At 37.0% G+C, this 26,271-nt stretch overlaps 1 pseudogene; it reads left to right on the top strand.

Moving 5' to 3' along the window:
• Positions 1-25,935, top strand: part of LOC100013144 (nuclear receptor-binding factor 2-like) — a 154,490-nt pseudogene extending 128,555 nt beyond the window's left edge.
• The last annotated feature ends 336 nt before the right edge of the window (positions 25,936-26,271 follow it).

Below are 26,271 nucleotides of genomic sequence, written 5' to 3'. Positions count from 1 at the left end.
GGGGTAGGGTGACCTAATTGGGGTCTGAAGACCACAGAAAAAAGATATATTCCAAGGTAAAAAGCCTGCTGAAGATAGAAGTTTCAGCAATATAAACATTAAATTAAAAAAAATATTCTGTCCAGCTTTCAGCAATGGCTTTTGAACTGTTCAGTGGGAAAGGCAGTAATATCTTCTTTTTAGACAATGTCTTAAAGATTTTTAAGATTATATTTTTTCAGTTAAGCATTAGTTTTCTATCTCTCCTATCCCACCTTCCCACTTTGTGTTAAAATAAAAAGAAATAGATAACCCTTATAACAAATATGCATAATCAAGCAAAACCAATTACTAAATTTGTTGAGTCCCAAAATATTTGACTCAATTTGTATCTTAAATTTATCAATTCTCTGGCAGGAGATGGGTGGTATGCTTTATTTTAGGTCCCTGGAATCATGGCTGGCTATTGCTTTGATCAGAGTTCTTATGAAATAAAGATTTCCAAAAGAGAAAAAAAAATGTTCCATGCTACCCACTTTTTCTAGGACCTCAAAGTTTGGGCAGGGCAAATGAAAATAAGAAAAGGAAAGGGAAAGAGTCATCTAATGCTCACAGTAACCATGGGTTTTTTTTTTTTTCTGGATTAAAGCCTTATCATCACTCCTTAAATACACTTTGCTTTAAAAAACCAGAATGGCATAAAGCAATGTTTTCTTGCTCCAGATTAAAGAGAAAGAATGATGAAAAAAATTAGCATATTCAAGAAGTTTTTAAAGCTTCTTGATGAAGAGAAGAAGCAGGTGTAGATAGTGTATTGATGACTGGGTTGCTTTTTGTAGCCTTAATCACATTCATCCCACTCACACAGCTGTGTTCCAGCTCTTATTTTGGTTATGATATATAAGCAGGTTTTTGATTGGCCAAGAGACTCACTCATCTTAAAATTTTGCATACTTAAGGACTTGGTATGAAAGTTCCTCTGTTATGGTGTTTGGGGTTCTAACAGCTTGAAGAAGTCAATGTCACTATTTGCTGCCCTGCCCATTCTGAAACTTTCTTCCTTGGATGGTGTCCCATGATGAGTAGTTCCATTAATCTCTTATTATTTGTCCTTAGTTTTAGAAGAGGATCAATGACATCATGAGGTAATAACTTAATTTGCTAATGAAATGGGATAAGTGAAGTAGAGTTACACAAAGTCCTCTTCCTCCCCCTTCTCCTTTCCCTTTCCCCCTCCCCCTCTCCATTCCCCTCCCCTTTTCCCCTCCTCCCTCCCCCTCCACCTCTCCCTTCCCCTCTCCCTCATCCTCTCCCTCTCCCTCTCTTCCAGTCATTTATGCCCAGTGGCAAGAAAAAAAGTCAGGACAACTGATAATGGCCCAGGGGAGATGACCTTAATGTCTTTGATATCTGACCAAGCTTTAAGAACTCCACAATGCTGACTTCTGCTACTTTTATGGAAATCCTCTGCTGATTCTGCTAGGGGAAGTCTTCACATCCTTGGGGGTAGATATACCCTTAACTCACCAAAGGGCTTGAGGCCTGTTGATTACTCCCAACCTGGTTTAGCCCATCTGCCAAGATTGTTTTATTGGGGAATAATATCTCCATGCTACAGATACTTGGAGCAGTAGGTGAGAATAGAGTAAAAGGAAAAAAATAAATTAAAGTCTTAAAGCAATGCTAAAAAGAAAAAAAAAAGAAAGGAAGGCAACAAAGGCTAATGAACATTCCTGAAAAAGACTTGGTAAGCTCTCACACTAGTCCTACCTGTACACCTGAAACATCTTCATTAGTCTCTACTAGAGAGAGAAGACAAAATGAAGAGACAAAAGACAAATTCCTAGTTATTGCATAATGATTGACTTAGCAGTTAACAAATTCAAATATCAACTTTACTGCATCTTAAATGTAATGATGTTATTCAAAAAATTGGACTTGAAAGAGTAAAAAATGCTATTTCTTTTTGTTCTGTGGTAAAAATTCATCTGAAGTTTATGATGTTGCCTAGGGCACTGAGAGGCTAAGTAGTTTGCTCAGTGGCACATAGATTGTATGTGTCAGAGGAAGAACTTTAACTTAGGTATTCTCAGTTCTAAAGCTTGTCTTCTATTCATTATTTCAACCTTATTTTACCTGTTATTTTAATTTTTTTGAATGGGCTGTTATTGACAGCTAGAAAGAAAATAACTCTAGGTCAAAATCAGTGTGATAATAAATCTCATGATGTGGTGGCATTATTCAAATTCTTGCTGCGTATTTCCATTGGTCTGCAACCAATTTCCATATTTTACATAATTATAACTTCAAATAGTATAAATACAAAAACATATAATCACTTCATTGGATTCATTATTTCAACTAACTTGGACCTATTGACATCAATAGTTCACTCTAACTGCAAAGAATACTTTATTTTGACAGAGTTGTTTTCAGCTAAAGGCAAGATATTTCAATGGATCTATAAACTTAAACTAATCATTCTCTATGACTTTTTTCCCCAATTACTCTTTTGTATCCTTCATAAAGAACCAACTGATAGATACACTTGAGGCTTTCTTCCTGTTCTCTTGACTTGGCACATTTACCAATGGAACACATGGGCATCCATTGGTTATCACTCACTGTTACCATGTGACTGTCCTACCTTCTTTTTCACTCATGTAAATCTTTGATAACATTCTCTATACTACTAACCACACAATTCTTAGTTGGTCATGGCTTTTAACCTAATTTTACTCTTTTGGGGGCATAGCTTAATTCTTCAGAGATTGTGATGACATGAAATTTATTTAAAATGACTGGTCAGACTGAACTAATTACATATTGCTATTGCTCCTGATTGTTTCCCTTACACATTGTCTTTTATGATTCCATGATGTGCCTGGGTAGATAATAATATCTTCTTTTTATAGATAGGGATATTTATAGATAGGATATTTATAGGGAAAATTGAGTTTCAGGGAGGTTAAAGAAATTGGTCAAAGTTGTAGAGTTAGAAATGGCAAAGGCAGGTCTAAAACCTAAGTCTCCTTGTGTTCTCAGTTATGTAATTTTGAACTTTAAGGTTTTGTTTTGTTTGTTTATTTAGCAACTAGTGGTACATTTTCAGTCACTGAATTATCCATAAATGCTTCTTTATATATTTGCATAAAGCATTCCATTATATAACACACAGTGATACATAGATTTCCAATTCTCTCTGTTCTTTTGGCTGTTTACATGTAAGACCATCTGTTAAGATGGCATAATTCTTGCTTATAAATTGGACTTTTATTCAGGCAGAAGTCCCAGGCAAGAACAGAGATACATGGGTAATCATTTTAATCCTAAGCATGCTGTTTATATTATGACAAAACCAAAATCTTGGCAATAATCTACCTTTTAACCTTACAGTTTTTATCAGAGCTTTCCAAGGTAATTTGTATATTCTGATACAAAGAACAATAGACCTACAAGGCAAAATACATTATTTTTTAGAACCAAAGCAGGCATGGTAAATATTTTAGGTCCTATTGATCATGTTAGTATTAAAATCAGGTCCTGACTCTTGGAAAAAAAGAACTTGATCTATGTGCTCAATGTGTAGCTAACTGATCCTTACAGTGTCATTTTACCTAAAATTATGCTTTCTTGGAACTAGTTAGCACCATTAAGTATGTTACATTGTTACTCCATTATTATTAACAAATTTCACATAATGAATAATTAGGTATTTTTCTGTTGTGCTTGTGTTATATTTGTTTATGTTTGGTTTTATTCTCTCCCTTCCTAGAACCTCCTTGAGGACACTGTATCCCTCTTACTACTACACTTCTAGAAGTGCATTGAACAGAATAAGTGTCAATAAATGTTTATTGAATGAATAATGAGAAGAAGAGGCCAGAAAAACAATTTGGGGCAGTAGAGAACCTAGGCAGATGGGGACAGCACAGTGGTACTTGGCACTTCAGTAGAGAAATATAAAACGTCAATGGATAGATTTCAGGGGTATAGAAAATAAAATGGCTCAACCACTTTACCTAAAGTCATTCTTTTTCATATATATATATATGTAATCAATTCTTCCAGAACCTGATAAATCTAAATTGAGGGAAAAAATAAAACATATAATAGTGTTTTTTATCTTCAATTAACAAAATTATAGAATGTCATTTTGTAGTTGACATTATGCTAGACTTCAGGAAAACAAAAGATTTAAAGGATGCAATATAATGTTAGGAAACATAAAATTCTTATTAAATATTTCTTTTTGATAGCTTATATTTTCATATTGGCTTTGTTTCTCAATATAGCCCTTTTACATTGCCCAGGGAGTCATTTTTTCTAAAAATTAGTATTTATTTTTAATATTTTAAAAACTCAAGTTCTAAAATTTCTCCCTCCCTTCAACCCCTCTCCCAATCACTGAAAGGGCAAGCATTATTGCATAATTATTTAAATAAGGAAAACATATCCATATTAGCCATACATATCACAAAGGCAAGAAAAACAAAAAAGGGAGGAAATTTACTTCTTCATACACTCAGAACTTATCAATTTTAACTCTGATGGTGGATGATATTTTCATCATGAAACTTTCAGCACGGTCTTGGATCATTGTATTGATCAGAGTAGCTAAGCCTTCCACAGTGGATCATTATAATGTTAATGTTACTATGTGTATGTAGTGATCTCCCAGTTCTGTTTGCTTCACTTTGCATGAATTCACTTAACTCTTTTCAGATTATTCTGAAACCATCCTCTTCATCAGTTTTTATAGCAAATAGTATTTCATCACAATCACATACAACAACTTTGTTTAATCATTCATCAATTGATAGGCATCTCCTCAGTCTCCAGTTCTTTGCTGCCAAAACCAAAAAAGAGCTTTGGGATACTTTGGGATACAGGCCTAGCAGTGGCATTGCTGGGCATATACAATTTTATACCACTTTTGAAATAATTACAAATTGTTCTCCAAAATGGTTGGATCAGTTCACAACTCTACAAACAGTACTGTACATTACTGTACCTATTTTCCCACATGTATGCCTGCATTTATCATTTTGATAGGTATGAGGTGGTAGCTCAGAATTATTTTAATTTGTATTTCTTCAATCAATAGGGATTTAGAGCATCTTTTATATGACTATAGATAGCTTTAGTTTTTTTTTTCTTCTGAAAACCATTTGTTCATATGTTTTGACCATTTAGCAAATGGGGAATGACTTTTATTTTATATATTTTACTGTTACCTATATATTTGAAAAAGCTAGGCCTTAAACTTGTTATAATTTTTCAATAATACTTCATTGTCTATAGTACCTTTTATTTTTTAACAAAATGTTGTTTCCCTAATTATCTTTTATAATTAGGTCTATTTTTTTGCTTTTGCTTTGTTTGAGATCACTCTCCTATCTTGCCTTTATCAGAGCTATCCCTTTCAGCAAAGAAATAAAAGAAAGTGGAAAAAATCAATTCATAAAAACTAACGAATACATCACAAAGTCTAATAATACATTCATTTTCCCATACCTAGTGTGCCATCTTTGTAAAGAAAGGAAGTATATTTCCTTACCTCTTCTCTGGGAACATGTTTGGTCATTAGAATTATATAGCATTAAGTTTCAATTTTTATTTGATTGTTTCCATTCACATTCTTATAGTTATTGTATATGTATTGTTTTCTTGGTCTGCTTACTGCATTTTGTATCTTATTTTCCTTTCCTCTTTAATTGGAAACATAGTCCAGTGGAATATGTATAATATGCATCCTTTAAAATGGACAGTTAGAGGAAACATTGTGAATATAAGTATAATTTTACTCTGATACTTCTCATCAATCTATCAATCAATAAACCAACAAGAAAGCATTTATTAAGCACTTAATATGTGATGAGTCCTGCTCTGGATACTGGGAATATAAAGTAAAAACAGAGCAATTCCAAAATCTCAAATACCCATATTCAATTAGGGGAGACAGATACATATTTAAAGATAATTAATATACATAAACTTTGGATGTCTCATCCCAACTATATCACTGGCCATGCTCAGAGTGATGCTGACTTCAGTGATGCTTCCCTTCAAGTCTCTAGGGAGACACATCTAACATTATTATTCTGTTACTATTTGCTCAAGCCCCTATTTCAGTGTGTTAATTGCCTATTATCTCATTGAAATCATCTAATCAAGGGCAGTTCATATTTCCTCAATATATTTAATACTATTTATTTATGTCACCACCAATTTAATTATTAAATGGGATATTTATTGATATGCTGTAGGATGAATTAAAGTAAAAAAAAATCTACAATACCAGGAGCACACTCTCCTCTCTACCACTCCTGTCCCTGAGGAAAGTGAGCTGAAACTTAAAGTAGGTGCTACCAAGCATTTGCCTCCCCACCTCAATTTCACTTCTAAAAATGGCATAACCAATGGATGAGTATTTCCATTCCAGTAAGTCTGTCTTTTTGTTGTTCTGAGGCTTCACCAGATTTGTCTACTGAAAAATACAGTACCTTTCAATACACACAATGTGGTAGCCATTTTAAATACTCGAGTGCCTTAAGAAGAGGAAAGAATATACATAACAGAGACAATAAACTGTTTTACTATGTTCTCAGAACATATGAATATGGTAAGGTAGTTTTCTTGTTTCTGTTAGGTGAAAGGAGTAATAGAGATGACTGCTACTTATTGAGCTTTGAAAAGTTGGACAATCATCTTCCTTGATAAATACTTGAATGATGAGTCATGAGAAATGGCTTGCAAAGTAGATCAAGTTTGTAACCTGAGCCATGGAACATTCATTAAATTATTGAGCTTTGTAAATATCATTCATCTACCTTATATTAAAATGCTGAGAGCTACAGGTATTCTTTAGATAGGGAATGAGGATTTAATGGGCAGGTAATTAAAGGGATATGTGGATTTTTAATCAGGAAGAGAAAGTGAGTTTGTTCCCTAACAGTGGAAACTGATATGATTTGAGTCCATGGAAATTTTGTGTCTACCATCATGGATGTAGCCACCAGCAAAATTGGCACAGATATTAGTCTGGACACAGGCAATGAATCCCAATTCTAATTAGCTTTGGAAAATGGCTAGTGAACATGCCTTAGGCAGACCATATAGATCAAGTTGGATATGATTTCTGGATTCCCAAAGTCTTTAAGAGATGGATGAAAGGATTATCTGCAAGACCAAAGCAAGGTAATTTCAATCCCTAGAAAGGATTCTTTAGAGATATCTGTAGAATTCTCCTCGTTCAGAGGACTTTGGATTAGGGCTAACCCTACAAGGGTCTTTGGTAGCTACCAAGATTAGAGCAACAAATAAGGATAAGGACAGGAATTAAAGGTATGAATTCAATCACATAAGGGACTCAGGTTGGGAAAATCCTTTTCATTTCAGGTCAATAATTTTCTTCTCCATCTTATAGGCTTAAGACAGTTGACTAGAACCTTAAGTTAAATGACTTATTCAGGATCACAATCTTTAACCCATATTTTTCTGGTTTTTTGACCAGTCTTCTCTTCCCTTCTCCAAAATGTCTCTTTTACACTATTTTTCACAGAAAATACTGTCATAATAATTATAAACAAGTACTGTGTAGGTTTGATCAAGATCAGATCAAGAAATGAGAGCAATTTATGGAGGACATCAGTTATATTATGGGGATAACTGTTGATTACTATGATATGGTCATGCATCCTGTTTTTATTTTTATCTTTTACTGTTTACCAAAGATCAGTTTCTCTTGATTTCTATGTCCCTTCCAAGTGATAAATTATGTCATTTTGGTTATAATTTCCTTCTAGATCTCTTTTTCCTCCTGAAGTGTTGTGTGTTAGTTTCTCCCTTTACCCTAGGAGTTATCATGGGAACACTGCTGAGGTTTTCTATATAGCCTTACTTTGATGGTATAAAAACCCCTCCTCTGACACAAGAGGTAATGTCACACAGATGGTGGAGTTTTAGCCCAACTTCTGTGAATTTCCCAGAAGTGTGTTTTTGGGGTTTAACCTCTGCTCAGTAATTGAGACTCTGCCTCTGGGGTGATAATTGGCTGTTTTGGCTGCAAATTCAGGGTTTGTATGACTTCATCTAGTTGCAAAATGGGGTGCTAAAATTATCCTCTCATATATCTCCAATAAGCATCATTTCATTCCCAAACCTGTCATAACATAACTTGTCATGTCATAACTTCATTAACATCTTAATTTGAATCTGAGTATTGGGTTTGTTCATTCACACAAATATATGGTTCAACTCAGCCTTGATATAGATATGAATGTCTGTGTTTAGCATCCATTCAGAGGAGAAGGCAAATTATCTATGGAGTAGACATACCATAGACTCCTCTTCTTTAAACACACATAAAATATGTCAGCCCTCCACATAAAAAAGTTCTCTAATATGTCTAGGATAAAAGACAACATGTTTTATAAGTTGAATCTCACTGAACTCCTAGACTTATTTTACACAATTACCCTTCATCACACTCTTAGTGCCAGTTACAATGACTTGACATTCAATTCTGCATACCTAACATTCCAACCTTTCCCTCCTGTCTTTGCACAAGTAATCTTCAATGTCTCAAATGTACTCACTTCATTTTTGCCTCTAGGAATCCCTAGCTTCACTTACAACATAGCTAAGATGCCTTTTTCTACATGAGGACATTTCAGATTCCTCAGTTGTCAGTGCTTCCTCTCTCTTGAAATAAATTTGCATTGTTTTGTATATCCTTTAATATTAAGGTATTTGTGTACACATTGGATCCCACTGCTGTAGTGTAACTTTCTTGACATACCTTTGTGCCTTTGTATACTAGTATCTAACATTTTAGTTCTTGCCTGTGATTTTATCTGTTTGAGTAGTGGAAATTTGATCCACTGATGTGGGTGAGGAATGGTTTTATAATTTATAGTCTTAGAGATTTGCTTGGACCACTGGGAGATTACACGACTTGCCCATTGTCACATAACTAGAGTGTGTCAAAGGTGGTACTTTACTTAACTCACATTTTGCTGACTTTGAGTCTATCCATCCATTGCTTGCACAGTGATGTCATAGTTAATATTTAACTAAATTTGTTGAAAGAATATAACCAAAGCCAATGTACCCTATGATTAGTGCCAAAAATGAAACCTGGAAAGTGGTCCCATTCAAATTTCCTCTGCTTATTTGCATAGGGGTGGACTAATTGGCATATCTTGTGTAATTATAACTTCATATAGTGTGAATTTTAATATATGTGACCACTTCATGGGATTATTGTTTTGTTCTTAGTTTCTTGACAAAAGCCACATTTGGAAACACTGAACTATATTTTATCTCAGCTGAGGGGAAAACTAATTTTTCACACTGCTAAAGACAGAGAAATGTCATTCTCTAGAGGTCAGAGGCTGCACTGGTGGCAGAAAAGTGAATAAGTTCTGGAAACAGGAAGGAAAGTGTTTCAGCTTTATTTCCTTCTCCTGTGGTAATCTCTACCCTTCTCCACACCATCCAAGGTTAAGTTTCTAGTCAATTTCCGAAATTATTTCATTTATATTAGAGGATGACAGCACTGGACTTGGAGTCAAACAAGTCCCAAGTTTAATTTTCACCTTAGACACTTACTAGCTGTGTGACTTTGAGAAAATTAAATCACTTCTCTGCATCTCAGTTTTTGCATCTGTATAATGAAAAGGTTACTTTTAATTTTCATTACTTCTAAGGTCCCTTTCAGCTTTCAATCCCCAAATCCTATTTCAGAGATTAGGTCAGAAAAAAGGTAAGCAGTAGAGGACTTCTCAGTAGGTTTGCAGGAAACTAGAATCACAAACTAGAAATCTTGAGACTCTTATTAAGTGCTTACTTTATCCAAGAATGAGTTCTTTTTAGTACCAAATACACAGGCACTGTGTGGCATTTCTGTGAGATCTTTTAACACATAATGATTAGAGCCAAGAAGTGAGTAAGATAATAATGGCTTTGAGAAGTAAAAGCCTGAAGAAAATGAGTGGGGTCGAAAAGTATATTGGGAGAGCTGGTGATTTAAGAACCAAAAAGCTTGAATTGATAAGTTTGGAGAAGAGGAACTGAACATTTATTATGAAGATTTTCCCCCTTCTGCCTTCCTTCTTTAGCTAAAACTGCTCTCCCCAATTTGCTCTTGTCCTTCTTGTCTCCCCCCCTCCACTACTCGAAAACAAAAGGTCTCCCCTTGATCCATTCACTCACACTCAGCTTGGGGAACAGATAACTTTAATGTTAACTCAATCAGGTAATACAAAAGGAAATAACGGGCAGGGAAGAATGGGAAAAGGAAAGTTGGAAAAGGGGGTCCCTGTCTCTATCTAAACCCTTTCCCCTCCCTCCTCGAGTTTTGGGGGAACTCAGGTCTTGGCAGCCTGAGCACCCTGAGAGAAAGTCAAGTTGACTCACCCCTGGGCAAAAGGAGTTGAGGTAAAATCTGCTCAGGTTTCTCTTCAGAAAGTCTCTTCAATTGGGAAGTGTTGGGGGGGAAGATTTCCAGTCACCAGCAGGAAAAATGGGTAACCCTCAGGAGAAAGTCTTTATCCACCTTCTCTCTTCAAAGTCTTAAGACCAAGAAGACCCTCAATGCTCTCCTTACCAGAGTCTTCTCTCCTCAGGATTCCACTCCTGGGGCCCCTCCCTCATCGAGGTGATCAATTTTACATACTCTGGCACTTTTTCTCTAGTGCCAGCCTCTATCACGCATGGGACCTTCTTTCCTTAGACCCTTGAATCCCCATTCAACTGTATCTAACACATGCTTCTTTGGATGACATGACTGCCTCTTTTCCCAGATCAGAGATAAAACCAAAAAGAATGATTTCATCTTGTAGAAACTGACCTCCAGAAGAATCCAAGTACTGCAAGAGCAGGTGTTGCAAGACTTTGGTCTCTCCCCTCCCACTTCTGCGAGAACAGCTTGATATAGCAACAATATGCTGACATATTTTCCTTTTTTGTGAGTTAAACACAACTCCCAGCCCTCTTTTTCTCTTTAGCACCTCAAGGTAAAGAAAAGCAGTTGAAAACTATTTACCTACCTCATTTCTGAGACCTGGTCTGAGCTCTCCTTTTTCATTTTCATTTCTATCCATCTGAGGGTTTTTCTTCTGTAGTATGCCTCTACCTTTGACACTGATTTGTTGGTGAGAAGATAAGATTTTCCCTTTGAAATATTAATTCAATTCTTCCACCTATTCAATTGATTTTTCCCATTTTGTCTTTCATACTGTAGATTCCTTAGTTCACCGTTTCTCTCCTTTCCTTCTTATTGTTACTTAAGGAATAACATTTAAAAAATGTAAGCAAATAAAAATACTCCCATTTCCTACATGCAAGTCCTTGTCTAGACTTTACATCAAAATAATTATTTCACATGTTAGTCTTTCATTATAATATAAATATATTTAGCTATCTTTACTCTTTGGTAAGTTTGAAAATCAATTACTCTCATCAACCTGTAGGTTCATATTCAAATTCTTTCTTCTTACTAAATGTCCAGGTTTTGTGTGTATGTGGGTTTGTGTTTCAGTTCAGATTTGTAAAAAATATTTTTGATTGTCACCTAATATCCTTTGATCTTTGAAATATCCCATTACTATTTTACTTTTTAATTTCTTATAATCAGGATGTAATTCTGTGTCATTTTGATTTTTACCTCTAGAATTTGAATGTTTTCCCTTCATATCTACAACAATTATTCTTTATTTAGTAGTTCTAAATTTGTCTGCATTGCTTCTTGTTGACTTAAGATTTGTATTTCTATTGCTCTTCTTCAGATTCGTTCACTCTAAGCTTTGCTGTCTGGGTTCAATATTTCTGGGAAATTTTTATATCACTTCTTGGGAAATTATATTCATAATATTCATTGTTGAGAGGAGTAGTCCAAGAAACCTGAATATTTCCTCTCCTACTTCCATTTTCCACTTGTATCTTTATTTGTATCATTAATTAATTTCAACTATAGTGGATTTTTTTATCTTCTTCTTTCTCCATTTTCTTATTGACCAAGTTCTACATTCACTTAGAATTGATGTCTGGAAGGACATTTTTTAGGAGCTAACACTCAAAATTGAGTGTGGAAAATTATGGGAGTTATGTGGGCTGTAAAGCAGAACTTTGCTAGTGTTAGAGCTATAGTAGAGGAGGGAAGGAGATGAAAAGAACTTCAATCTTGTTAGCCAGTCACCTTTGCTGTTTGTAAAATCATATTATTTGGAAATAGAGTTCACCTGTATGTCGGGAAATATATAACTCCAAAGGCTTGACATTAAAAATTGCAGCTTCATAGATATCCTCAGCAATCCAGAATGAGTTAAGGAAGCAGGAAAGAAAGGCTTGGAGTAGCAACTTGAACTTTAGTTATTTTTTTCTCTTAAAAATCAACTTGTTGTGAGATCTTTTACTTTTTGTTATTAAATAACTTTCCAAATCTTAGGCCTTTTATATTTGAGGTAGGGTCCTCTCTCTCTCTCTCTCTCTCTCTCTCTCTCTCTCTCTCTCTCTCTCTCTCTCTCTCTCTCTCTCTCTCTCTCTCTCTCTCTCTCAAAAAAATAGTAGTCAATCTTCCCATTTTAAAGTGCTTCACCTCTTTTGGAGTTCTTTCCTTCATTTACTTTTTAATATTGGTAGACTGAGTTCCTATAAGTAACTGACTACTATTTAGACTTTTAGGGAAAATCCTGAAAGTTCCAGGTTTCTAGTGCTGTCATTAGCCTCTTCCAGTTTGCTCCTTTTTGTTATTCAGTAAACCAACCAATTGACTTTTAGAAAGAATATTTGCTAAGACAGTATAGTAAGAATACTGCTCTAAGTACCTAGTATATAATCTCTCACAAATTCATATAAGGTACATGGAAAGAGCAATATTAAATTTAAATTATAATGATAGGAAGGCACACGATTAGAAGACACATGTGGCAAGCAATTATTCATAGCTCCTGGTTACTGAACTCTTTTTATCCCTTCATAGTTCCTTCATGATGTTTATATACCCTTTAAGTGTATAAAAAAAGGATAAATGTTCTTGACAGATCACAAGATAGTTCTTATTTGGCATTATCTGCTTTTCATTTAATGGCCCAAAGTCCTATGATCTATTTGAACTGATTAAAGGATTGTCTAGATCTAGGATCATATGAATGGGGTTAGGAAAAATTTATTAATTTCTAGTTTCTTCTGTTGATTGATTAATTTGGGAAAGGATTTCCATCATGTCAAAAGTATATTTTATGGCTTCATATCCCTATATATAAAGACTTTTGGTGGGCATTGAGCTTAGACATCCAAGAGACCTAGAAAATCAGAGTGGGGGTGAGAAGAAGATGAACTAAGCATTTCAAGAACCATACTCCGATAATATTTCACAAAGGGCAACTATTCCTATGAACATTCATTTATATCTTAATAGTGTTGGCCACTGATGATGTTTTGACCCATTTGAAATTTTCATTTTTCTGAAAAGGAGAATGTCCTAATTTCATGCTTTTCACTTGCAACTACAAATAGTTATCATTTAGCTGCATATTACTTAGCTTTCAGGTATATTTCTCTCTTTGAAATTGGAGTAGTTTGAATAGTACAATCAAGGAATGATCTACAAATGCATTTTCCTTTCTTATCTGTTAAGTAATAATAGCTTTCTCAGACAACTTTGAAGTGATATTTGGAAATGGTTCAAGAGATTCTTTCATTCTTCATTTAATAGAAAATTAAATTTTTGTAATAAAAATGTTTGACAGTCCATATTTTAAAATGTCATCAAATACTGAATAATCATTTTTGCAAACTATCAGCTTTAAGTCTAAGCTGATGTCACAGAATACTGTGCTAACTATACAAAACTACTGAAGGAAGGATTGAGAAGGAATTGAGATGGCAATGTTGTATACTGAGAAAAGCACTGGAATATTATATTGAGTCAGGAAACCTAGATTTTAACTTGGGCTCCTTCAATAATAAGTTTTGTGGCTTCAGGTAAGTCACTCAATGTCTCCAAAACTGAATTTGTTAATTCAACTCAAATCAGCAAACTTTCGTTAGATATTTCTCATGTACAAAGCATTTCACTAGGTACCAGGTATAAAATAAGATAAAAAATTCCTGTCCTCAAGGATATTATATTCTACTTAATCTATAAAATGAGAAGAGTAAACAGGATGAGAGTTGGTAGATTTGTTTAGTATAGCAGAAACTATCACTACCTCAAAGCTCTAACATTAATGAGTGGAAGAAAGAAATGGAATATTTTATTATTTTTTAAATAAATGTTTTATTAATGCTTAGTTTATATATCATGGTCATTTTGTGAATGGGCAAATAGGACGTCTAGGTGACCCAGTGGATAGAGCACCAAGTTTGGTGTCAGCAAGACCTGAATTCAAATTGATCTTAGACACTTATTAGCTTTGTGACACTGGACAAATAATTTAATCCTATTTGCCTCACTTTCTTCATCCATAAAATATGCTGGAGAAGGAAACAGTGGGGGAAAATGCCTAGAAAACTCCAAATAAGGACTTGAAGATTCAGGCATAACTGAAATGACTAAATGACAACAACTTTTTGTTGTTTGTCTCTACTTTTATGTCTTTGCAAATTAAACCCTTCTTTATAGCAAGCAAAAAAAGACACCTAGTTCAATGACTATTTCTGGAAATGCATACATTACTCTGCCATAGTAGTTTTATTCCTCTTAATAGGAAGGAGACAAGTAGTCATGTTTAATGACATTTTGGAGTGGGGAACCACAAGTAATTTTTAAATTGCTCAGTTTTATGACTAGTGATATTTTCATTTGTATTACTGTAGTCATTGTCCTCTTGCCCATATCTCATTGGAAGCCAGACAGAAAGGAATGAACTAAATTCTGAGTTATCCTTCACTTCATTTCCTGTTCAGATCCTAAGTTTCTCTCTCCTCTACCTGTGGGGAAGATGTAGCTATTCACACCACTTGAAATTTTTTCTGTGGGACATCAGCTATCTTTTAACAAATAGCCAAAATACTATGGTGCTTTGAAATTGATTAAACATTGTACATACACAGAATCACTGTAATTGAGGTTATAAGAAAATCTTTTCCAGAATTTCCCCAAAAATTGAAGTCCAGTTCACTGACTGAAGGCATTAGTTTTTTTTTTCTTTGAACATCAGTAAATTTGCCCTCAAGGGTGTACTGGGTATTCAAGAAGGTCTAACACTTGCAGTGTGAGGGCTTACTGACCTCTTTTTAGGATTGCTCACCTACATTTGGTGTTCACCTTTCACTCAACTCTCACATGTGGCTCCAAGAAGCTGTAGAATGAGTACTGGCTTCACTTCAGTAAAACCATCTCAACAGACAAGCTAAATCAGGCTGAGGACAGTTGATAGGCTTTAAACCTGATTGTGATCTAGGGGGATATCTATCTCAAACATGTGAAAATTCCTCTCGGTGGAATAGGAGAACAATTTGTTCCAATACTCATGATGATGGTTGAAGCGAGCATTATGGAGTGCTTAGAGCTTTGTAAGACAGTGAAGATGCCAAGGTCATCCACTGCATCCTGGGTCATTGCCAGTTATTTTTTTTTGACTTTTGTCTTAACATTGGACTTTGGTAGCTGTGGAAGAGAAGATGAGGCTGATAATTTGGCTGATAATGATGACATCATTGGTCCTCTTCAAAAATGAAGGATGAACAACAAATTTGCCCTTTCTGGTTCTGAGTTGCTTCTCTTATTAAGACCTTTCAAATATCATTGAAAATTGCTCAACAATCTCCCATTGTTTTTGCTTCCAAAGGAGTTGCCTCATTTGGTCCAGGTGACATAAATTGGTCAAGGGCAGCTGACAAGGAATTGAATTCATTGACCTTTAAGATCCCTTCCAGTTTTAGGAGTCTATGACCCATTTTTGAAAATCATATTTTATTTTACCCCAATTTTATATAAAAACAATTTTAACTTGAAAAAGTTGAGTCCTAAAATCTCTCTACAGTAAGTTTTTGAGACTTTCATACCCCCTATTTGGCCAATTCTGGTTTTTAAAGTACTTTCAGTATTTTTTTGCTAAAGGAGCAAGCAATTGACTCTTTTAAAAATGATTTTCTTGTATCACTTTCATTTCTTTCTGTAGTTTTTCCTCCATCACTTATGTTTTAAAAATCCTTTTGGAACACTTCTAGGAATTTTCTGGGCCTGAAACCAATTTCAATTTTTCTTTAATGGTTTGAATGAAGTAGTATTTACTTTTTTGCCTTCTTCTGAGTTTGTGTATTGATATTTCATGTCTCCACAATACCTTTTTTTATTATGAACTTCCTTTTTTTCTTGTTTAAACACTTTTGAAGATGTTTTCTTGATTTTTAACTTTTTAAAAATCTGTTAAATTTGGACTCTTTTCCCGAGGGTACAGGGGATACTGTACCAAGTTTCAGTTTTTTTGTGCAGCTGCATACCGAGTTAGTTCTGTGGATCTATAAACTTAGAGTTTTTCAAAATTGTTATGATAATAGGAGAGGTATATTAACTACTCTTCTGCACTGTGCTCTCTTCTGTGAGCAAACATAATCTCTGTTTTCTGCCCTAGAACTGTGGTCAAGGTGCTAACTCCCTGCTGATCACAAGTGCATTTGTGCTAATACTCCTACTAGCCCTGGTGTGACTTGGATCTGTATACGGGCAATGCAAAAGAGTCCTACATCTAGTGCCAGGAAAGGTACTTCCATAAATACCTTCTGATAGTTGTTTGACCCTTTTACCATCTGTGGGCTGAGAGTTCTAGAAACTGCTGATGCTTATTCAGTCATCCCTAAGGTCTATGCAAACTTTCCAAGGCTTGTTGAAGTGGAGGTCTACCTTGGCATGCTGATCTATACTCTCCTACCACCCCTATGTGACAGACTTCCTACCAACATTCTAAATTGATTTGGAATAGAGATTTGTTTCACCTTGTTCTTTTGTGGGTTCTGCTTCAGAATTCTTTTTGAGGCATTGATTTCAAGGTATTTGGCAGGGAATTTGGCAGAGATGAGGTGAATCTCTGCCTTTTCTCCACCATCTTTATATAACCCATTTAAAAATATTTATTTATTTAGAATATTTTTCCATGGTAACATGATTCATGATTTTTCTCACCCCTCTACTCTCTCCCCTCTCTGAGCTGACAAGCAATTTCACTGGGTTATATATGTATAATTGTTCAAACCTCATTTCCATATTATTTATATTTGTAATAGAGTGATATTTTAATACTAAAACTCCAATCATTTTTCCATTGAACTACATGATCAACCATGTTTTTCTTCTGTGTCTTTCTTTCCCTGGATATGGATAGTGCTCTTTCTCATAAGTTCCTCAATGTTGCCCTGGATCATTGTATATAACTCATTTTTAAGAAGTAGTTAGATGCATTCCTGTCAAGATGGCGGCTTAGAGAAAGCTAAAGTTCAGATCTCCAGAAAACCCTTCCCGACCGATCTCAAACTATAAGCTCCTAAGGCGCCGAAATTCAAAACGATCAACAGCATAGACCCTGGGAATCCTCCTCCTGGACCTGGACCTGAATCAAAAGGTACGGCCCTCCTCAAAAGCCAGAACCCGAGATCACTCGGACCTAAGGGGTAGGAGCTCAGAGTCCAAGGCTCCGGGAAGCCGCAGCCCCGCCCCCCTCAGAGAGCAGGGTCGTCTGAAACAACAGCAACCCTCAGGGCGGGCAAGACAGCCTCACCAGCTGGATCCTGCTATCCAAGTCTCAGTGAAAGTCACTGCCCTCAGAGCTCCGGGAACCCGTGGCCCCTTCCCCCGCAGAGAGCAGGGTCCTCTGAAACAACAGCAACCCTCAGGGCCGACAAAACAGCCTCATGGCCAGCTATTCTGAAGGCAACTTCCGGATAGCAATCCGACCCAGTCCAGTCGAGGGGGCACCTTAGCAGTAGGGAAACAGAGAGAGCCTGGGGAGAGTGTGGCCCCCTGGTCCAACCCTTCCATTCCAGTTCCAGTGAAAGTCATTGCCTTAAGGCATACTCAGTTTAACCAAGGGAAAGCTCATAGAACCAACAATCTGCCCAGGACTAAAGCCTCTGAACACCAGACAGAGATAAGAAAAGCTAATCCTCCCCATTCAGAGATGGCAAACTCCACAGAAGCACAGAAGCCCCAAAATCCCAAGAAAAATAAGAAGAAAGGGGCAACTTTGGACACATTCTATGGAGCCAAAATACAAAATACAGAGGAGATAGAAGACAATACCCAAGAAAATGCTCCGAAACCTTCCAAAGGAAATGGAAACTCTCCACAAACCCATGAAGAATTTGAATCAGAAATGACCAAAAAGATGGAAGCCTTCTGGGAGGAAAAGTGGGAAATAATGCAAAAGAAATTCACGCATCTACAAAACTGGTGTGACCAAACTGAAAAGGAAAACCAGGCTTTAAAGGCCAGAATCAGGCAACTGGAAGACAACGATCGTGTAAAAGAGCAAGAATTAATAAAGCAAAACCAAAATGCCAAGAAATTAAAAGAGAACAAAATATCTCACCAACAAAGTGACAGATCTGGAAAATAGAGGGAGAAGAGATAATTTAAGAATAATTGGACTTCCAGAAAAGCCAGAAATAAACACCAAACTCGACACCGTGATACAAGATATAATCAAAGAAAATTGCCCAGAGATTCTAGAACAAGGGGGTAATACAGCCACTGACAGAGACAAGGGGACTGATTCAAAGTAAATCACTGGACTAAAAGGTAGAGCCAAAGAAGAAAAGGTTAGAATTAGGGAAGGCAATCAAAATGCCAGGGAGTCCACAAATGACAGTCATAACTTTGAACGTGAATGGGATGAACTCACCCATAAAACGTAGACGGATAGCAGAATGGATTAGAATCCAAAACCCTACCATATGTTGTCTTCAAGAAACATACATGAGGCGGGTTGACACCCACAAGGTCAGAATTAAAGGATGGAGTAAGACCTTCTGGGCCTCAACTGACAGAAAGAAGGCAGGAGTTGCAATCATGATATCTGATAAAGCCAATGCAAAAATAGACCTGATCAAAAGGGACAGGGAAGGTAATTATATTTTGTTAAAAGGGACTTTAGACAATGAGGAAATATCATTAATCAACATGTATGCACCAAATAATATAGCACCCAAATTTCTAATGGAGAAACTAGGAGAATTGAAGGAAGAAATAGACAGTAAAACCATATTAGTGGGAGACTTAAACCAACCATTATCAAATTTAGATAAATCAAATCAAAAAATAAATAAGAAAGAGGTAAAAGAAGTGAATGAAATCTTAGAAAAATTAGAATTAATAGACATATGGAGAAAAATAAATAGGGATAAAAAGGAATACACCTCCTTCTCAGCACCACAACATTCACAAAAATTGACCATACATTAGGTCACAGAAACATAGCACACAAATGCAGAAAAGCAGAAATAATGAATGCAGCCTTCTCAGATCACAAGGCAATAAAAATAATGATTAGTAATGGTACATGGAAAACCAAATCTAAAACCAATTGGAAATTAAACAATATGATACTCCAAAATCATTTAGTTAAAGAAGAAATCATAGAAACAATAATTTCGAGGAAAATGACAATGGCGAGACATCCTTTCAAACCTTTTGGGATGCAGCCAAAGCGGTAATCAGAGGTAAATTCATATCCCTGAATGCTTATATTAACAAACTAGCGAGAGCAGAGATCAATCAATTGGAAATGCAAATGAAAAAACTCGAAAGCAATCAAATTAAGACCCCCCAGCAGAAAACCAAACTAGAAATCCTAAAAATTAAGGGAGAAATTAATAAAATTGAAAGTGATAGAACTATTGATTTAATAAATAAGACAAGAAGCTGGTACTTTGAAAAAACAAACAAAATAGACAAAGTACTGGTCAATCTAATTAAAAAAAGGAAGGAAGAAAAGCAAATTAACAGCATTAAAGATGAAAAGGGGGACAGCACCTCCAATGAAGAGGAAATTAAGGTAATCATTAGAAATTACTTTGCCCAATTATATGGCAATAAATACTCCAATTTAGGGGATATGGATGAATATATACAAAAATACAAACTGCCTAGAGTAACAGAAGAGGAAATAGAATTCTTAAATAATCCCATATCAGAAAATGAAATCCACCAAGCCATCAAAGAACTTCCTAAGAAAAAAATCCCCAGGGCCTGATGGATTCACCAGTGAATTCTATCAAACATTCAGAGAACAGTTAATCCCAATACTGTACAAACTATTTGACATAATAAGCAAAGAGGGAGTTCTACCAAACTCCTTTTACGACCCAAACATGGTATTGATTCCAAACCAGGCAGGTCAAAAACAGAGAAAGAAAACTATAGACCAATCTCCCTAATGAATATAGATGTAAAAATCTTAAATAGGATACTAGCAAAAAGACTCCAGCAAGTGATCAGAAGGATCATTCACCATGATCAATTAGGATTTATACCAGGGATGCAGGGCTGGTTCAATATTAGGAAAACCATCCACATAATTGACCACATCAACAAGCAAACCAGCAAGAACCACATGATTATCTCAATAGATGCAGAAAAAGCATTTGATAAAATACAACACCCATTCCTATTAAAAACACTAGAAAGCATAGGAATAGAAGGGTCATTCCTAAAAATAATAAACAGTATATATCTAAAACCATCAGCTAATATCATCTGCAATGGGGATAAACTAGATGCATTCCCAATAAGATCAGGAGTGAAACAAGGATGCCCATTATCACCTCTACTATTTGACATTGTACTAGAAACACTAGCAGTAGCAATTAGAGAAGAAAAAGAAATTGAAGGCATCAAAATAGGCAAGGAGGAGACCAAGTTATCACTCTTTGCAGATGACATGATGGTCTACTTAAAGAATCCTAGAGATTCAACCAAAAAGCTAATTGAAATAATCAACAACTTTAGCAAAGTTGCAGGATACAAAATAAACCCACATAAATCATCAGCTTTTCTATATATCTCCAACACAGCTCAGCAGCAAGAACTAGAAAGAGAAATCCCATTCAAAATCAGCTTAGACAAAATAAAATACCTAGGAATCTACCTCCCGAGACAAACACAGGAACTATATGAACACAACTACAAAACACTCTCCACACAACTAAAACTAGACTTGAGCAATTGGAAAAACTTGAGCAATTGGAAAAACATTAACTGCTCATGGATAGGACGAGCCAATATAATAAAAATGACCATCCTACCCAAACTTATTTATCTATTTAGTGCCATACCCATTGAACTACCAAAATACTTCTTCACTGATTTAGAAAAAACCATAACAAAGTTCATTTGGAAGACCAAAAGATCAAATATATCCAGGGAAATAATGAAAAAAACCACATATGATGGGGGACTTGCAGTCCCTGACCTTAAACTATATTACAAAGCAGCAGTCATCAAAACAATTTGGTACTGGCTAAGAAACAGAAAGGAGGATCAGTGGAATAGACTGGGGGAAAGCGACCTCAGCAGGACAGTATACGATAAACCCAAAGATCCCAGCTTTTGGGACAAAAATCCACTATTCGATAAAAACTGTTGGGAAAATTGGAAGACAGTGTGGGAGAGACTAGGGATAGATCAACACCTCACACCCTACACCAAGATAAACTCAAAATGGGTGAGTGACTTAAACATAAAGAAGGAAACCATAAGTAAATTGGGTAAACACAGAATAATATACATGTCAGACCTTTGGGAGGGGAAAGACTTTAAAACCAAGCAAGACATAGAAAGAATCACAAAATGTAAAATAAATAATTTTGACTACATCAAATTAAAAAGCTTTTGCACAAACAAAACCAATATAACTAAAATCAGAAGGGAAACAACAAACTGGGAAAAAATCTTCATAGAAACCTCTGTCAAAGGTTTAATTACTCAAATTTATAAAGAGCTAAATCAACTGTACAAAAAATCAAGCCATTCTCCAATTGATAAATGGGCAAGGGACATGGATAGGCAGTTCTCAGATAAAGAAATCAAAACTATTAATAAGCACATGAAGAAGTGTTCTAAATCTCTTATAATCAGAGAGATGCAAATCAAAACAACTCTGAGGTATCACCTCACACCTAGCAGATTGGCTAACATAACAGCAAAGGAAAGTAATGAATGCTGGAGGGGATGTGGCAAAGTAGGGACATTAATTCATTGCTGTTGGAGTTGTGTACTGATCCAACCATTCTGGAGGGCAATTTGGAACTACGCCCAAAGGGCAACAAAAGAATGTCTGCCCTTTGATCCAGCCATAGCACTGCTGGGTCTGTACCCCAAAGAGATAATGGACAAAAAGACTTGTACAAAAATATTCATAGCTGCGCTCTTTGTGGTGGCCAAAAACTGGAAAACGAGGGGATGCCCATCAATTGGGGAATGGCTGAGCAAATTGTGGTATATGTTGGTGATGTAATACTATTGTACTAAAAGGAATAATAAACTGGAGGAGTTCCATGGAGACTGGAACAACCTCCAGAAAGTGATGCAGAGCGAGAGGAGCAGAACCAGGAGAACACTATACACAGAGACTAATACACTGTGGTATAATCGAACGCAATGGACTTCTCCATTAGTGGCAGTGTAATGTCCCTGAACAATTTGCAGGGATCTAGGAGAAAAAAACACTATTCATAAGCAAAGGATAAACTATGGGAGTAGAAACACCGAGGAAAAGCAACTGCCTGAATACAGTGGTTGAGGGGACATGACAGAGGAGAGACTCTAAATGAAAACTCTAATGCAAATATTATCAATGTAGCAATGGGTTCAAATGAAGAAAACATGTAATGCCCAGTGGATTTACCCGTCGGCTATGGGGGGTGGAGGGGATGAAAAGAAAATGATCTATGTCTTTAATGAATAATGCTTGGAAATGATCAAATAAAATTAAAAAAAAAAGAAGTAGTTAGATGCTTTTTGAGGCTATACCCAATTACCAAGTGAATTTGGCTCATTGATTTCTAGGTTTAAATTTCTTTCTTTGTTCTCTACAAAAATATAGTTAAATATATTTTAATCTCCTTGAAATTATTACCTGAATGTTTCCTTCCTCGGAGAAATTGATACTTTTGAATGTTGAGGCAGTTTTCTTGGATAATTTCCTGTAGAATGATGTCCAGGCTTTTTCTTTTGTCATGATCTTCCAGCAGACCAATAATTCTTAAGTTGTCTCTCCTGGACCTGTTTTCTAGATCTTCAATTTTGTGGATGAAGTGTTTCATATTTTCCTCAATTTTTTCATTCTTTTGATTTTGTTTTATAGTTTCCTGCTGCCTTGTGAAGTTTTTTGCTTCTAGTTGTTGGATTCTAGTTTTTAAAGACTGAATTTCATCCCTATCTTTTTTGGTCATCCTCATTCTGGTCCGATTTTCTTTGGAGGTAATTTTTCATCTTCTTTGTCTCTTCTTTCATCTCTTTGCCTCATTTTCAAGCTGATTAATTTTGGCTTTCAAGACATTTCTGTTTCCAGATATTTTATCTTTCTTTTTAAGTTCTTTTTCCAGTTGGATTCAGCCTCTCTTAATTTTTAAATTATATTTTGAGTTCTTCGAAAGTCTGTGTCCAATTTGCTGAAGTTTCGGTGTTTTTGCTTGTTGTTCCTTGATCCTCCTCTGTTCCATTTACTCTTTGTTCATTGCCTGGATGGAAGCTATCAGTTGTAATTTCTTTTTTCTTTTTCTGTTGTTTAACTCATATCCCCCTCCCCCCCCCCCCCCAGTAGTTGCCTGCTCCTATAATTGTGCTGGATCTGTGGGTTTGGGCTGTTCTGTCCTGAAGGGGCTTCTTCTCTGTTTTACTGATTGATCAGGTTAGTCAGATCTTACCCAGCTGGCAGAAGAAGTGGAAAATGAGCTGGGCTTCCTGCCCTGTTATCAAGGTTGTTGTCTGTAGTTTGTTGCAACCTTTACCCTTGGAACTGAGTCAGCAAGGCTCTCAGATCAGTCTATGGGGGAAGTGGTGTTGGAGCTTGAGTTTCCCTGTCCTCTCAAGGCTTCTTTTCTGCCCTATTGATGAGATTGAGCCAGGGTGGAATTGATCTGCAGAGATGGATATGAGGCCAAAACCTTGAGAAGGAAGAGGGGAATAACATGGAGTGTCTTGGCTGCAACTAGGCTGCCTGTTCTGAGATTCTCCTCTGGTTGACTCTACACTACCTGTGTTCAAAACCCTGAGCCTGGCACAGCTGTGCCAACAAGGTACTCCCTCTGGACTAGCTCCCTTGCCCACCCAAATATTCCAGCCAATGCTGGAGGCTCAGCACTGTAGGTGGGGAAGGGTTCCTGGAACCTTCCTTCTTCTTTCCCTTTAAGCCCATGTTTTCTAGAATTCAGGCTTTTTGGGAGAGTACCTTTTAAGTTAGGTCCAGGAGGAGGTTTCTCTAGCTCTGTCCTGTTGTTAGATTTGCTTTTCTGTCCCCTCGAAGCATTATGTTTTTTATAAAAGTGAGGAAGGGTTTGAGGAGGTCTGAACTGTTGTTTTCTCTAGGCTGCCATATTGATGGAAATTGATACTTTTGTAATCTATTGTGCATTTCATTTTACAAAGGGGACACCTGCAAAGCATGAGTGGTATTAAATCAATAATGCTATCAAAACTTTTTGGAATTTTTCCTGAATTTTTTGAGAAAAGACAATCCCCATATCCCTTCTCCCAGCAAGGCTCAATCAGCTGGCATATGTGCTTTTTGCTTGGATATGAAGTATCTGATCCAATTTAGAAGCTATTGTGATGCTAGACATCTTCAGGATATGAAAATAAAATTGTGGAATCTGAATCAGTGGTTACATTTTGTTCAAGAATTGAGGGTAAATTTTATTGCCTCAGCCCAAGTTGAAAAAGGAAAATTAAGAGAGCATTACAAAATGGGGAAAGTTAACTCTACAGGTTTTATTAAAATATTCCAATTTTGGGGGGGGGGGGAGTGGGCTCCAGCTCTGGCAGAGGCTGAAGATGGGGAGGAGTAGGGGGTGGTGGCTGTGTTGATCCTACAGCGGTGCTGAGCTCCGGCCCTCCAGTCCTCCACTCCTGCCAGGGTGCCGCAGCCACCGCGTGCCTGCCCCTGGCTCATCAGCAGAGTAGGAAAGCAGACTGGTCATTAGCCGCAGGGAAATACGAAGAAGCCATTTCTTGTCACCAAAAGGCGGCTGCGTATTTTTCTGAAGCCATGAAGCTGACACCGTCTGAGCAGGCTCAGTTAGCATTAGAATTACAAAGGGATAGCCACATGAAACTGCTCTTGCTTATTCAGGAGAGGTGGAAAAGGGCCAAGGGGAAGGAAAGATGGAAAGTCCAGCAGACCCCTGACAGAACCTTCTGACATGGTGCAAGCCATCTGCTGAAGATGAGTCTGAGGGTCCGAGGGGGCCTAAACCTCAGCTCTTGAGTCCTCCCCTCGAGAGGCTCTCTCCTGTGGTGGAGGGGTGGGGTCTTCGACAGGGATCCAGACAATCTGCTTTTTCTCCTTCAGAAGAGGAAAGACCCACCTGAACCTTCTACTGTCAGCAAAGCCCCAAAAGATGACAAAACCATAATAGAAGAGCAGGCAACCAAGATCGCCGATCTGAAGCAACACGTAGTTTCTGGTGGCCGAGCACTAAAGATTGAGAAGAGAAAACAAGCAGCTTCAGGCCCAAAAGACCAGACTCCACAGGCTCCCCTCGAAAAGGAACCGGATGTGGATGCTGACTTTGTAGAAAAATCTGAATTATGAAGCCTTCCTCCCCCCAACAGAGACTGCTTCATCCGCCTCTGCCTGGTCAGAGTTTGCCGCTAATACAGGAAAAACCAAGGACATTCCTATCCCCAAGCTCCCCCCCCCCCCCCCCCCCCGCCCCCCGTTGGACTTTCCATCCCAGGAGCTCCCTCTTCTGGAGCTCCCGGAAGGTATTCTGAAAGGACTGATGAACAGCTAAGCGGATGGTCAGGCAGGGCTAAGGTGGTTGTGAGGCAGAGGAGATCATATGGGAAACACAGAGCACAGCAAAAAAGGAAAACCACAGAGCTCGCAACGTCCTGGCAGGGGGGTTGGGTGGGTTGGGCGGCTTGACCAATGGGCCCCTGGATGAGAAGTGGCCCCTGAGCCAGAGAGCGGGGCCATTGAGGGGTAGGTGGGGTAGGGGGTAGGAGCGGTGGGGGAGGGGCGGCCTGCAGCCTGGGGCGCTGACCCTTGTCCCCAGGGTCTCCCCTAACTCAGACCAGACTGCGACCTGGAAGAAGGTTCTTCAAGCAGCAATTCTTTTCCTTCCTTT

This window comes from Monodelphis domestica, chromosome 4, assembly GCF_027887165.1.
Source record: "Monodelphis domestica isolate mMonDom1 chromosome 4, mMonDom1.pri, whole genome shotgun sequence".
Classification (NCBI taxonomy): Eukaryota; Metazoa; Chordata; class Mammalia; order Didelphimorphia; family Didelphidae; genus Monodelphis; species Monodelphis domestica.
This window is presented reverse-complemented; position numbering and strand designations above follow the sequence as displayed.